The sequence below is a fragment of the Schistocerca cancellata genome, chromosome 3, assembly GCF_023864275.1.
Source record: "Schistocerca cancellata isolate TAMUIC-IGC-003103 chromosome 3, iqSchCanc2.1, whole genome shotgun sequence".
In the NCBI taxonomy this organism is placed as follows: Eukaryota; Metazoa; Arthropoda; class Insecta; order Orthoptera; family Acrididae; genus Schistocerca; species Schistocerca cancellata.
Window position 1 is genome coordinate 529,916,991 of NC_064628.1, and position 9,242 is coordinate 529,926,232.

A 9,242-nucleotide genomic window follows, 5' to 3' on the forward strand; every position below is an offset into this window, starting at 1 on the left:
CTTCCCTGATGGTGATAGCATATTCCAGTAGGATAATTATCCATTCACAAGGCCAAAAACATGCTACATAGCTCTGAAGAGCATAATAGTGAACTCTTTTTGACACCTAACCCCCAAATTTACGCACCAGGCACCATCTCTTTGCCCACAAACCACTGGTATGTATGATGGACTGAGACTCGAACTCGGGACCTTTGCGTTTCGCGGGCAAGCGGTCTACCAACTGAGCTACCCAAGCACGACTCACGCCCCGTCCTCACAGCTTTACTTCTGCCAGTACCTCGTCTCCTACCTTCCAAACTTTACAGAAGCTCTCCTGCGGACCTTGCAGAACTAGCACTCCTGAAAGAAAGGATATTGCGGAGACATGGCTCAGCCACAGCCTGGGGGATGTTTCCAGAATTAGATTTTCACTCTGCAGCGGAGTGTGCGCTGATATGAAACTTCCTGGCAGATTAAAATTGTGTACCGGATCGAGAATCGAACTCGGGACATTTGCCTTTCGCGGGCAAGCGCTCTACCAACTGAGCTACCCAAGCACGACTCACGCCCCGTCCTCACAGCTTTACTTCTGCCAGTACCTCGTCTCCTACCTTCCAAACTTTACAGAAGCTCTCCTGCGGACCTTGCAGAACTAGCACTCCTGAAAGAAAGGATATTGCGGGGACATGGCTTAGCCACAGCCTGGGGGATGTTTCGAGAATGAGATTTTCACTTTGCAGCGGAGTGTGCGCTGATATGAAACTTCCAAACTTTACAGAATCTCTCCTGCGTCCTTTGCAGAACTAGCACTCCTGAAAGGAAGGATATTGCAGGGACATGGCTTAGCCACAGCCTGGGGGATGTTTCCAGAATGAGATTTTCACTCTGCAGCGGAGTGTGCGCTGATATGAAACTTCCTGTCAGATTAAAACTGTGTGCCGGACCGAGACTCGAACTCGGGACCTTTGCCTTTCGCGGGCAAGCGCTCTACCAACTGAGCTACCCAAGCACGACTCACGCCCCGTCCTCATAGCTTTACTTCTGCCAGTACCTCGTCTCCTACCTTCCAAATTTTACAGAAGCTCTCCTGCGGACCTTGCAGAACTAGCACTCCTGAAAGAAAGGATATTGCGGAGACATGGCTCAGCCACAGCCTGGGGGATGTTTCCAGAATTAGATTTTCACTCTGCAGCGGAGTGTGCGCTGATATGAAACTTCCTGGCAGATTAAAATTGTGTACCGGATCGAGAATCGAACTCGGGACATTTGCCTTTCGCGGGCAAGCGCTCTACCAACTGAGCTACCCAAGCACGACTCACGCCCCGTCCTCACAGCTTTACTTCTGCCAGTACCTCGTCTCCTACCTTCCAAACTTTACAGAAGCTCTCCTGCGGACCTTGCAGAACTAGCACTCCTGAAAGAAAGGATATTGCGGGGACATGGCTTAGCCACAGCCTGGGGGATGTTTCGAGAATGAGATTTTCACTTTGCAGCGGAGTGTGCGCTGATATGAAACTTCCAAACTTTACAGAATCTCTCCTGCGTCCTTTGCAGAACTAGCACTCCTGAAAGGAAGGATATTGCAGGGACATGGCTTAGCCACAGCCTGGGGGATGTTTCCAGAATGAGATTTTCACTCTGCAGCGGAGTGTGCGCTGATATGAAACTTCCTGTCAGATTAAAACTGTGTGCCGGACCGAGACTCGAACTCGGGACCTTTGCCTTTCGCGGGCAAGCGCTCTACCAACTGAGCTACCCAAGCACGACTCACGCCCCGTCCTCATAGCTTTACTTCTGCCAGTACCTCGTCTCCTACCTTCCAAATTTTACAGAAGCTCTCCTGCGGACCTTGCAGAACTTGCAGAGTGAAAATCTCATTCTGGAAACATCCCCCAGGCTGTGGCTAAGCCATGTCTCCACAATATCCTTTCTTTCAGGAGTTCTAGTTCTGCAAGGGCCGCAGGAGAGCTGTCATATCAGCGCACACTCCGCTGCAGAGTGAAAATCTCATTCTCGCACTGGTCTGTAATTTACAGGAACTACTTGACCTATGTATAGACATTTGGTGCCATGTACCTCTGGAGACCTACGAAGGACTTGTTGAATCCATGCCGATTACAGTCACTGCTGTACAGAGTTCCAAAAGTGGACCAGCATCCTATAATGCAGACGGTCGTAATGTTTTGGCTCGTAATTTACCTGGGAAGACAGAAATACTTGGGGAAGAGCGTGGGAGAAGTGGGTGCTATCGCTATAAAAAACCAATATTAAGTCTTTTTCTTCAGTTCAGATTTTGACGTTGTACTCTTTTTATACTCTCCCACAAGTCAACAATTGAGTGCCAATTCATCCTGCTGGTCGTCGCACACACTTAATATCTCCTGTTGTGGGAGCTGTAACATTAACCATACAAGTGTTTTGTGTATAATTTCTTTCGTAAGTTAACCAGAGACTACCAATATTATGACTGAGTGAGGTGGCGCAGTGGTTAGCACACTGGACTCACATTTGGGAGGACAATGGTTCAAACCCACGTCCGGCCATCCTGATTTAGGTTTCCCGGGGTTTTCCTAAATCACTTCAGGGAAATGCTGGGATCGTTCCTTTGAAAGGGCACAGCTGACTTCCATTCCCAACCTTCCCTAATCTGATGGGACCGATGACCTCACTGTTTGGTCCCCTCCCCCAGATCAACCAAACATTTTAGATAACTGCATCCTCTGCGAAAAGTCTGAGATTGCTACTACCATTATCCGCTGAATCGTTCATCTGTAACAGTTGCTAAATTTTCTGAGAAAACACAGGAATATTATTTCGTTACTAGGGATGATTCTCCATTTGACATAACTAGGTACATTCTATGTTTTTGAAAGCTCTTCTTGCAGTCTAAAATTTCAGAAGATGCCACTGCAGATGTATTTCCTTTATGAGGAGGTGCAGTACTCTGTTTAAAATTTTCTGAAAGTCTGGGTTCTTATTGTTTGTGTTTCTGGAATCCATGCTGCCTACCATGAAGAACGTCGTTTTATTATGGGTACATTGCAACCCTCGAACTCTGCATATGTTCTTGAATTTCTGTATCTACATTCGTAATCTATATATCACTGAAGATTAGATGGATAGATCATGTAACTAATGAGAAGGTACTAAACAGAATTGGGGAGAAGAGGAGTTTGTGGCACAACTTGACTAGAAGAAAGGATCGGTTGGTAGGACATGTTCTGAGGTATCAAGGGATGACCAATTTAGTATTGGAGGGCAGCGTGGTGGATAAAAATTGTAGAGGGAGACCAAGATATGAATACGCTAAGCAGATTCAAAAGGATGTAGGTTGCAGTAGGTACTGGGAGATGAAGAACCTTGCACAGGACAGAGTAGCATGGAGAGCTGCATCAAAACAGTCTGTGAACTGAAGACCACAACAACGACAACATACTACTGAAATGCTTGAAGAGGGTACTTGCCATTACACCACATATTTGGTTTTCCACTTGCCAGAGAACCACATATAGTTCTGACAAGTCTCCTAACAAGACGATTCAAATTCGATGGGTTATGTTGGTAGTGTACTTTACATAGTCTACGGCTTCGCTGTTAATGAACACATATGATGACTATGAGGATATGAATGTCCAGAAAGAAAGGTAAATTTTTAGTACCTAGTAATTGTAGTCTGCCTTATGCGACCGTAGCGTGGTAGTGACGACAGAACTTTTTGTGTATACTTCACATACGCCGTCTTTATTTTTATTATATTATGCATGTGGGATTGTACATACAGGTTGTTTAGGCTACAATTAAACTTTTGCTACATGTTAGGGCATCTTTGAAAAATAAGTGATTGTAGGGCAATGAAACTTTGTAGAAAAATTTATAAGGACACGGGAAAGAGAAATAACGAATATTTATCTATTTATTTAATGTTCCTTAAATCTCGAATATAGAAGTGTGGAATGAGTCAAACATGCAAAATAAAACACTGAAAGAAAGACATTTTAATTTCCACATGAGAGGGTAACACTTTTTAATTTGCTTGCCATGTTTAAGTTCCAGGATACAAAGTTGCCCACTGTGACGATCATCTGCATTACGACAGCCTGGAACCGCTGTAGAGAAAACATTTCACAATAATTGTTCGACGCACTTTTCGAACAGTGGATCGTGGAATGTTCAGCTGTTGCGACACAGCCAGTGCACTGTTTGAATATCACAGGTTGCGTCCAGCATTCTCAGCCATGGCAACAGTAATTCTTCAACAATTTGTGGCGGAATTGGCCGTTCGCCCCTCCCAGGAGCAGTTCTCAAGGTGCCAGTTTTATTCGAACTTCCGCATCATATCTTCAATCACGGTGCGGAAAGAAGACTTCTTAGCATTCCAGCGGCACTGTTGCTGTTGTTTTGATAAAACACCTTTACGAGTAAAGCCCTATTCACGTTATCCGAAACCATTTTGACTGTCTCCAATTGTAATGCACACTGATGCTCTTGTTTCAGTCCTACATCGCTGTAGGACACATGCAAAATAAAACACTGAAGCAATACCGGCGTCTAATGGCAAAACACGACACTAACACCACTCCACAACGTAAATCACGCATCGCACGGGCTGAACATCATTCTTATACAGTAGGATAATCATACAGGAAATAGTACTCCGTCTGCACTGGCTCTAGTAGCGAAAGTGTAATTAAAACCACCCTATATGTCAATTCAATATTCGGGCAATAAATTTAATGAGAAAAGCAACCTCCGTGGCTTTACACGGTAAGTACTAAGCCCGGAAACATATCTGGCATACCGGTAATTTTGTTTATGGGTAAATGCATGGCCTTACGATATCATCACATTCATATAGCTTAAACGATTTAAGGAGCGCACGCAGGAGTTCTGACGAGGTATGAATGTTATCTCCTTCATGTTTAATTAGCATCTGGAGTGCCATCTCGTGACAATTACGGGGGCTGCAAGCTACTGCACCGCCCGCTGTGCGGAATACAGCCACTTGACAGTACGGTACGGTCCGCCCATCTGCAACGGAGTACAGCAGGAGCCACGGCCAATTGTCAATCGCCTGAGTCCAGTGTGAATTACATTTTGTGTATGACATTTCCCTGCATTTCCTGACGTAAGATCGGTACGAGGCATCCTCTGCCATGTAACTTTGGCACGAAGCAACCTCTGCCACATATTATTTGTACGAAGCACCCTCTGCCACATAAAATTGGTAAGAAGCACTCTCTGCCATGAAACATTAGCTTGAAGCATCCTCTGCCACGCAAATTCAGTTTGAAGCACCCGCTGCCAAGTAACATTGGTACAAAGCACCCGCTGCCACACATCTCCAGGATTCACCCTCTGCCGCCGAACACAGGAACAGAGCACCCAGTGCCACGCAGCAGCAGTACAAAGCACACTCTGTCACACATTGGTATGAAGCACCCTTTCCTGGTGCAGTCGGCATGGAGCATCCTATGGCTCACAGCATGATATGAATCACCGTCTACCTTGAAACATCGATACGAAGCATCCTCTGCCACGCAACACCTGTACAAAGCAGCCTCCCCCACGCAACATTGATATGAGGCATCGTTACAAAACACTCTCCTCCAGACATTACTGATATCAAGTACCTTTTGCCCTGTGACGTTGGTACCGAGCACCATCTGCGACGCAACGTGGGAGGATGCATCCTGTGCCACGCAACATTGGTATGAATTACCCTCTGCCACGCAACATCGGTAGGGAGTATCCTCTGTCGCGCAACATAGGTATTAAGTACCTTTTGCAACGTCATTTTGGTACCGTACGGAAAGCCCTCCGCCACGCAACATGAGTACGAAATACCTTCAGCCACGGAACACAGTCAGGCCACGTGTTACTCCGACTTCACGGGGTTCCGCAATTACATCGTTTTCATTATAATGGGGAACTTTAATTGATAATATTACAGCCGGCTGCTGTGGCCGACTGGTTGTAGGCGCTTCAGTCCGGAACCGCACTGCTGCTACGGTCGCAGGTTCGAATCCTGCCTCGGGCATGGGTGTGTGTGATGTGCCTAGGTTAGTTAGGTTCAAGTGGTTCTAAGTCTAGGGGACTGATGACCTCAGATGTTGAGTCCCATAGTGCTCAGAGCCATTTTAATAATATTTCAGCTAATTTTCATAAAATATTTATGATTTATATACGCAAACAATAGTGAAACATTTACGGGTTTTTTTCATGCGTTGCCCGTGTTTCAAGAATTTATTCCCATTTTAGAGTATTGGGGGAAAATTACATGAGAACTGGCGATCATGTTTACGAGTGTGTTCCTCTGTTGAATTTCCATGCAGTTGTCTTTCTTGTTTTCAGTGCAATCTGCAGAAAAAAAGAAATTCTTGGAATTTTATCTGCTAATGTTATATAGTAGCATTTTCAGCGTATGTTCTTACACACAGGTGCAAAATTAATAAAACCGACAACTTGCAGGTACGGTTTCCTGAAGGGAAAATGGAGGAAAAAAGGTTCTACGAACATGTGTCTGGAACTGCATCTTTATCACGGTAGGCAGCGCTGACAAATGACAGTTCCACGCACCACGTGCCGTGTATTCCTCGTGTGTTGCGGGCTGTGTGATTGACGCAACGTACTGTAAGCAGCAGAATGGTGCGGTATTCGTGTTGGGATCTAGCCGAGATGGTGTTTCTGCACGTTCAGGTGGATAGAAACGATCGTCAGGCCGCGTGGCTATACCAAAACAACTACTCTCACAGACACCAACCACATCACACATCATTTCAAGCCCTTTTCGGGTATTTGTGTGCATCTCGAGGGTTGGATCCCCTCACTTCGAAGTCGACAGATTGCAGAGCCTAGGCTACTCTCAGGGTGCAATCCACGGTTTCGAAGCGCCTGTTACTGTTGCTATTGTCGTCCGTCCGTCCATCCTGCCTGCCTGCCTGCCTGCCTGTTCGCCGCCGTCTGGGGCCCGCCGCTGCAGCTGCCGTCTGCTGTCCATCCATTGCTGTCCGCCCGCCGCCGTCCATCGTCGCCCCCGCCTGCTGTCCATCCGTCCGTCCGCCCACCCGTTGCCGTCTGTCCATCATGAGCCTTCCCACCTGTCATCTACACCTCCCCCTCCCCTCTGCCACTGGCAGTTCCTGGAGTGCCGCCCCTGGCCTCTCTCCTTATACCTCGCCTTCTCTCCACCTGCTAACCCATTCTCCCATCTCCTCCCCTGCTGTGTACCACCTCATCTACACCCTTCCCCCAGCTTCCACACCCACAAGTTCCCACATCTGCCCCCACCCTCACATACACCTCTGCTGCCGCCTCTGCTGCCATCCCTCAGGTGGTTGGCTTCCCCTCTCTCATCCCCCTCATCACTTCATCATCTGCATACCCCGCACACATCACGTCACGCCAGGCCACAATCGCCATCACTGAACCAGCTGCTTCTCCCGGCACCTCCACCACATCTACAGGATCTGCCGCCCGCCAACTCCCTGTCCTCCTCGTCCCTCTCCTCTCCTCCCAGCCTACAGTCTCCAAAAAACCCCAGAAGCGCATCATTGCTGACTCTGCTCCTGCCACTTCCCACAAAATGTCACCACGTCCTCCCCCTCCCACCACTGGCTCAATGGACATCAAACCTCCCCCTGACACCCTTAGTCCGCAGCTCGTGGTCGTGCGGTACCGTTCTCGCTTCCCATGCCCGGGTTCCCGGGTTCGATTCCCGGCGGGGTCAAGGATTTTCTTTGCCTCATGATGATTGGGTGTTGTGTGTGGTCCTTAGGTTAGTTAGGTTTAAGTAGTTCTAAGTTCTAGGGGACTGATGACCATAGATGTTAATTCCCTCCGTCTACCCCCACGGCTCAAGACATCATCCAGTTCCTCACCATAGTCCTCCAAAACAGTCACCCTCCGTTTAATAGGCGCTACTCATGCATGGTTGTTTACATCTTTGGGTGGGCTTAGTGACATCTCTGAACAGTCAAAGAGACTGTGTCTGTGATACAGTATCCACAGTCAATACCCACCGTCAACGTCTATCTTCAGGAGTTCTGGGAACCGGGATGATGCAAAACTTTTTTTGATGTGTGTATGTTCGAGGAAATATAAGACATGTTATTTGGTCTTCATTGTAGCAGAGTGCATTGCCACGTCTCTTCACATAGCATTCTTCTATCGCATTTCACTGTGTTTCGCTCTGTGGAATCCACACGTGTATATTTTGTAATGGAAACCACCAAACCTATATCCAGGACAGTGGAAATTAAAATGTTCTGCGATGTCTCTCCTACTTTCAGTTTGCTAGTTTGACATCCAGACCCCTTAAAATAAAAACTCACAATTAATTCTGGGTGGGATTATTTGTAACGGAAAGAAGAAGAACTCTTCAGAAAATCTGCACCCTTTATTGCCTATTTGCTAATAACTTCCTCTTTTGTGTGACAAAATTAAATACAGGACAGTATACATTTCTTCAATCCTTAGGTCACATCATTTTTTATCTCTCTAATCGTGCTACAGTTTTACATGGCGTGCTTTCCTTTCTGCGAAAGAATCTATTACCTCATCAAAGTTCGTCAAACGTTTGCTACATGAAAACTCAGATTGTAGTTGTCTAATACCGAAAAAGCTGTTAATACGAATAGTTCCCAAGAGTGGTGTAATTTTTCGATTTGATTACGTCCATTTTGTCACTGTCTGTTAGATAAAACGAAATAGGCCTTTCTAATACTGTTGCAATTGTAACAGTCGCCAAATAAGCGAGCCTGTTTTGGCACAAATGCTCATTTTTATCTACCTCATTTACATAACTAACCAATTACACGTAAAATGTTTTATGTTAGGAAATACTTTCACTTTTAATTCATATGCTTCGGTTTCCTAAGCATAAGATCGAAAAGTAGCAGTAGTACGAAATGTTTATATAAATTGGGAATGTCATATTCTTCCATATAATTTGTGTGATGTCACCATTTCTTCTCCTTCCTCGTTCTAACGATCTTGTCATCATTAATTCTGTAACTATTCCTGCCACTGTCAAAACATGTTGTCCGGTTAACAACTCTAACACTGCCAGAATCACCCGTTCAGTTATTCCGCGTTTATTCTCCAGTCAAGCGTTATGTGTTCGTACAACGCGTTTTCCGCGCTATTCCGAGAACGGAACTTCAGCCGCTGCTGACCGGGGACTGCACAACTGGACCTTAGTAATGTAGCGATCTGGAAAAAATTTCTGTCAAAATTTCATTTTCTTGGATGCACCGAGAACA

The 9,242-nt window shown here is 46.1% G+C and overlaps 2 non-coding genes across 2 annotated transcripts; both read right to left on the bottom strand.

Annotated features, from left to right (window-relative positions):
- Window positions 1-917: 917 nt before the first annotated feature.
- Trnas-cga (transfer RNA serine (anticodon CGA)) lies at window positions 918-992 on the bottom strand. The gene has a single exon. It is a non-coding gene; the product is annotated as a tRNA-Ser (tRNA).
- Window positions 993-1,670: 678 nt separating this feature from the next.
- Trnas-cga (transfer RNA serine (anticodon CGA)) lies at window positions 1,671-1,745 on the bottom strand. Its single transcript has one exon. It is a non-coding gene; the product is annotated as a tRNA-Ser (tRNA).
- Between the last annotated feature and the right edge of the window lie 7,497 nt (window positions 1,746-9,242).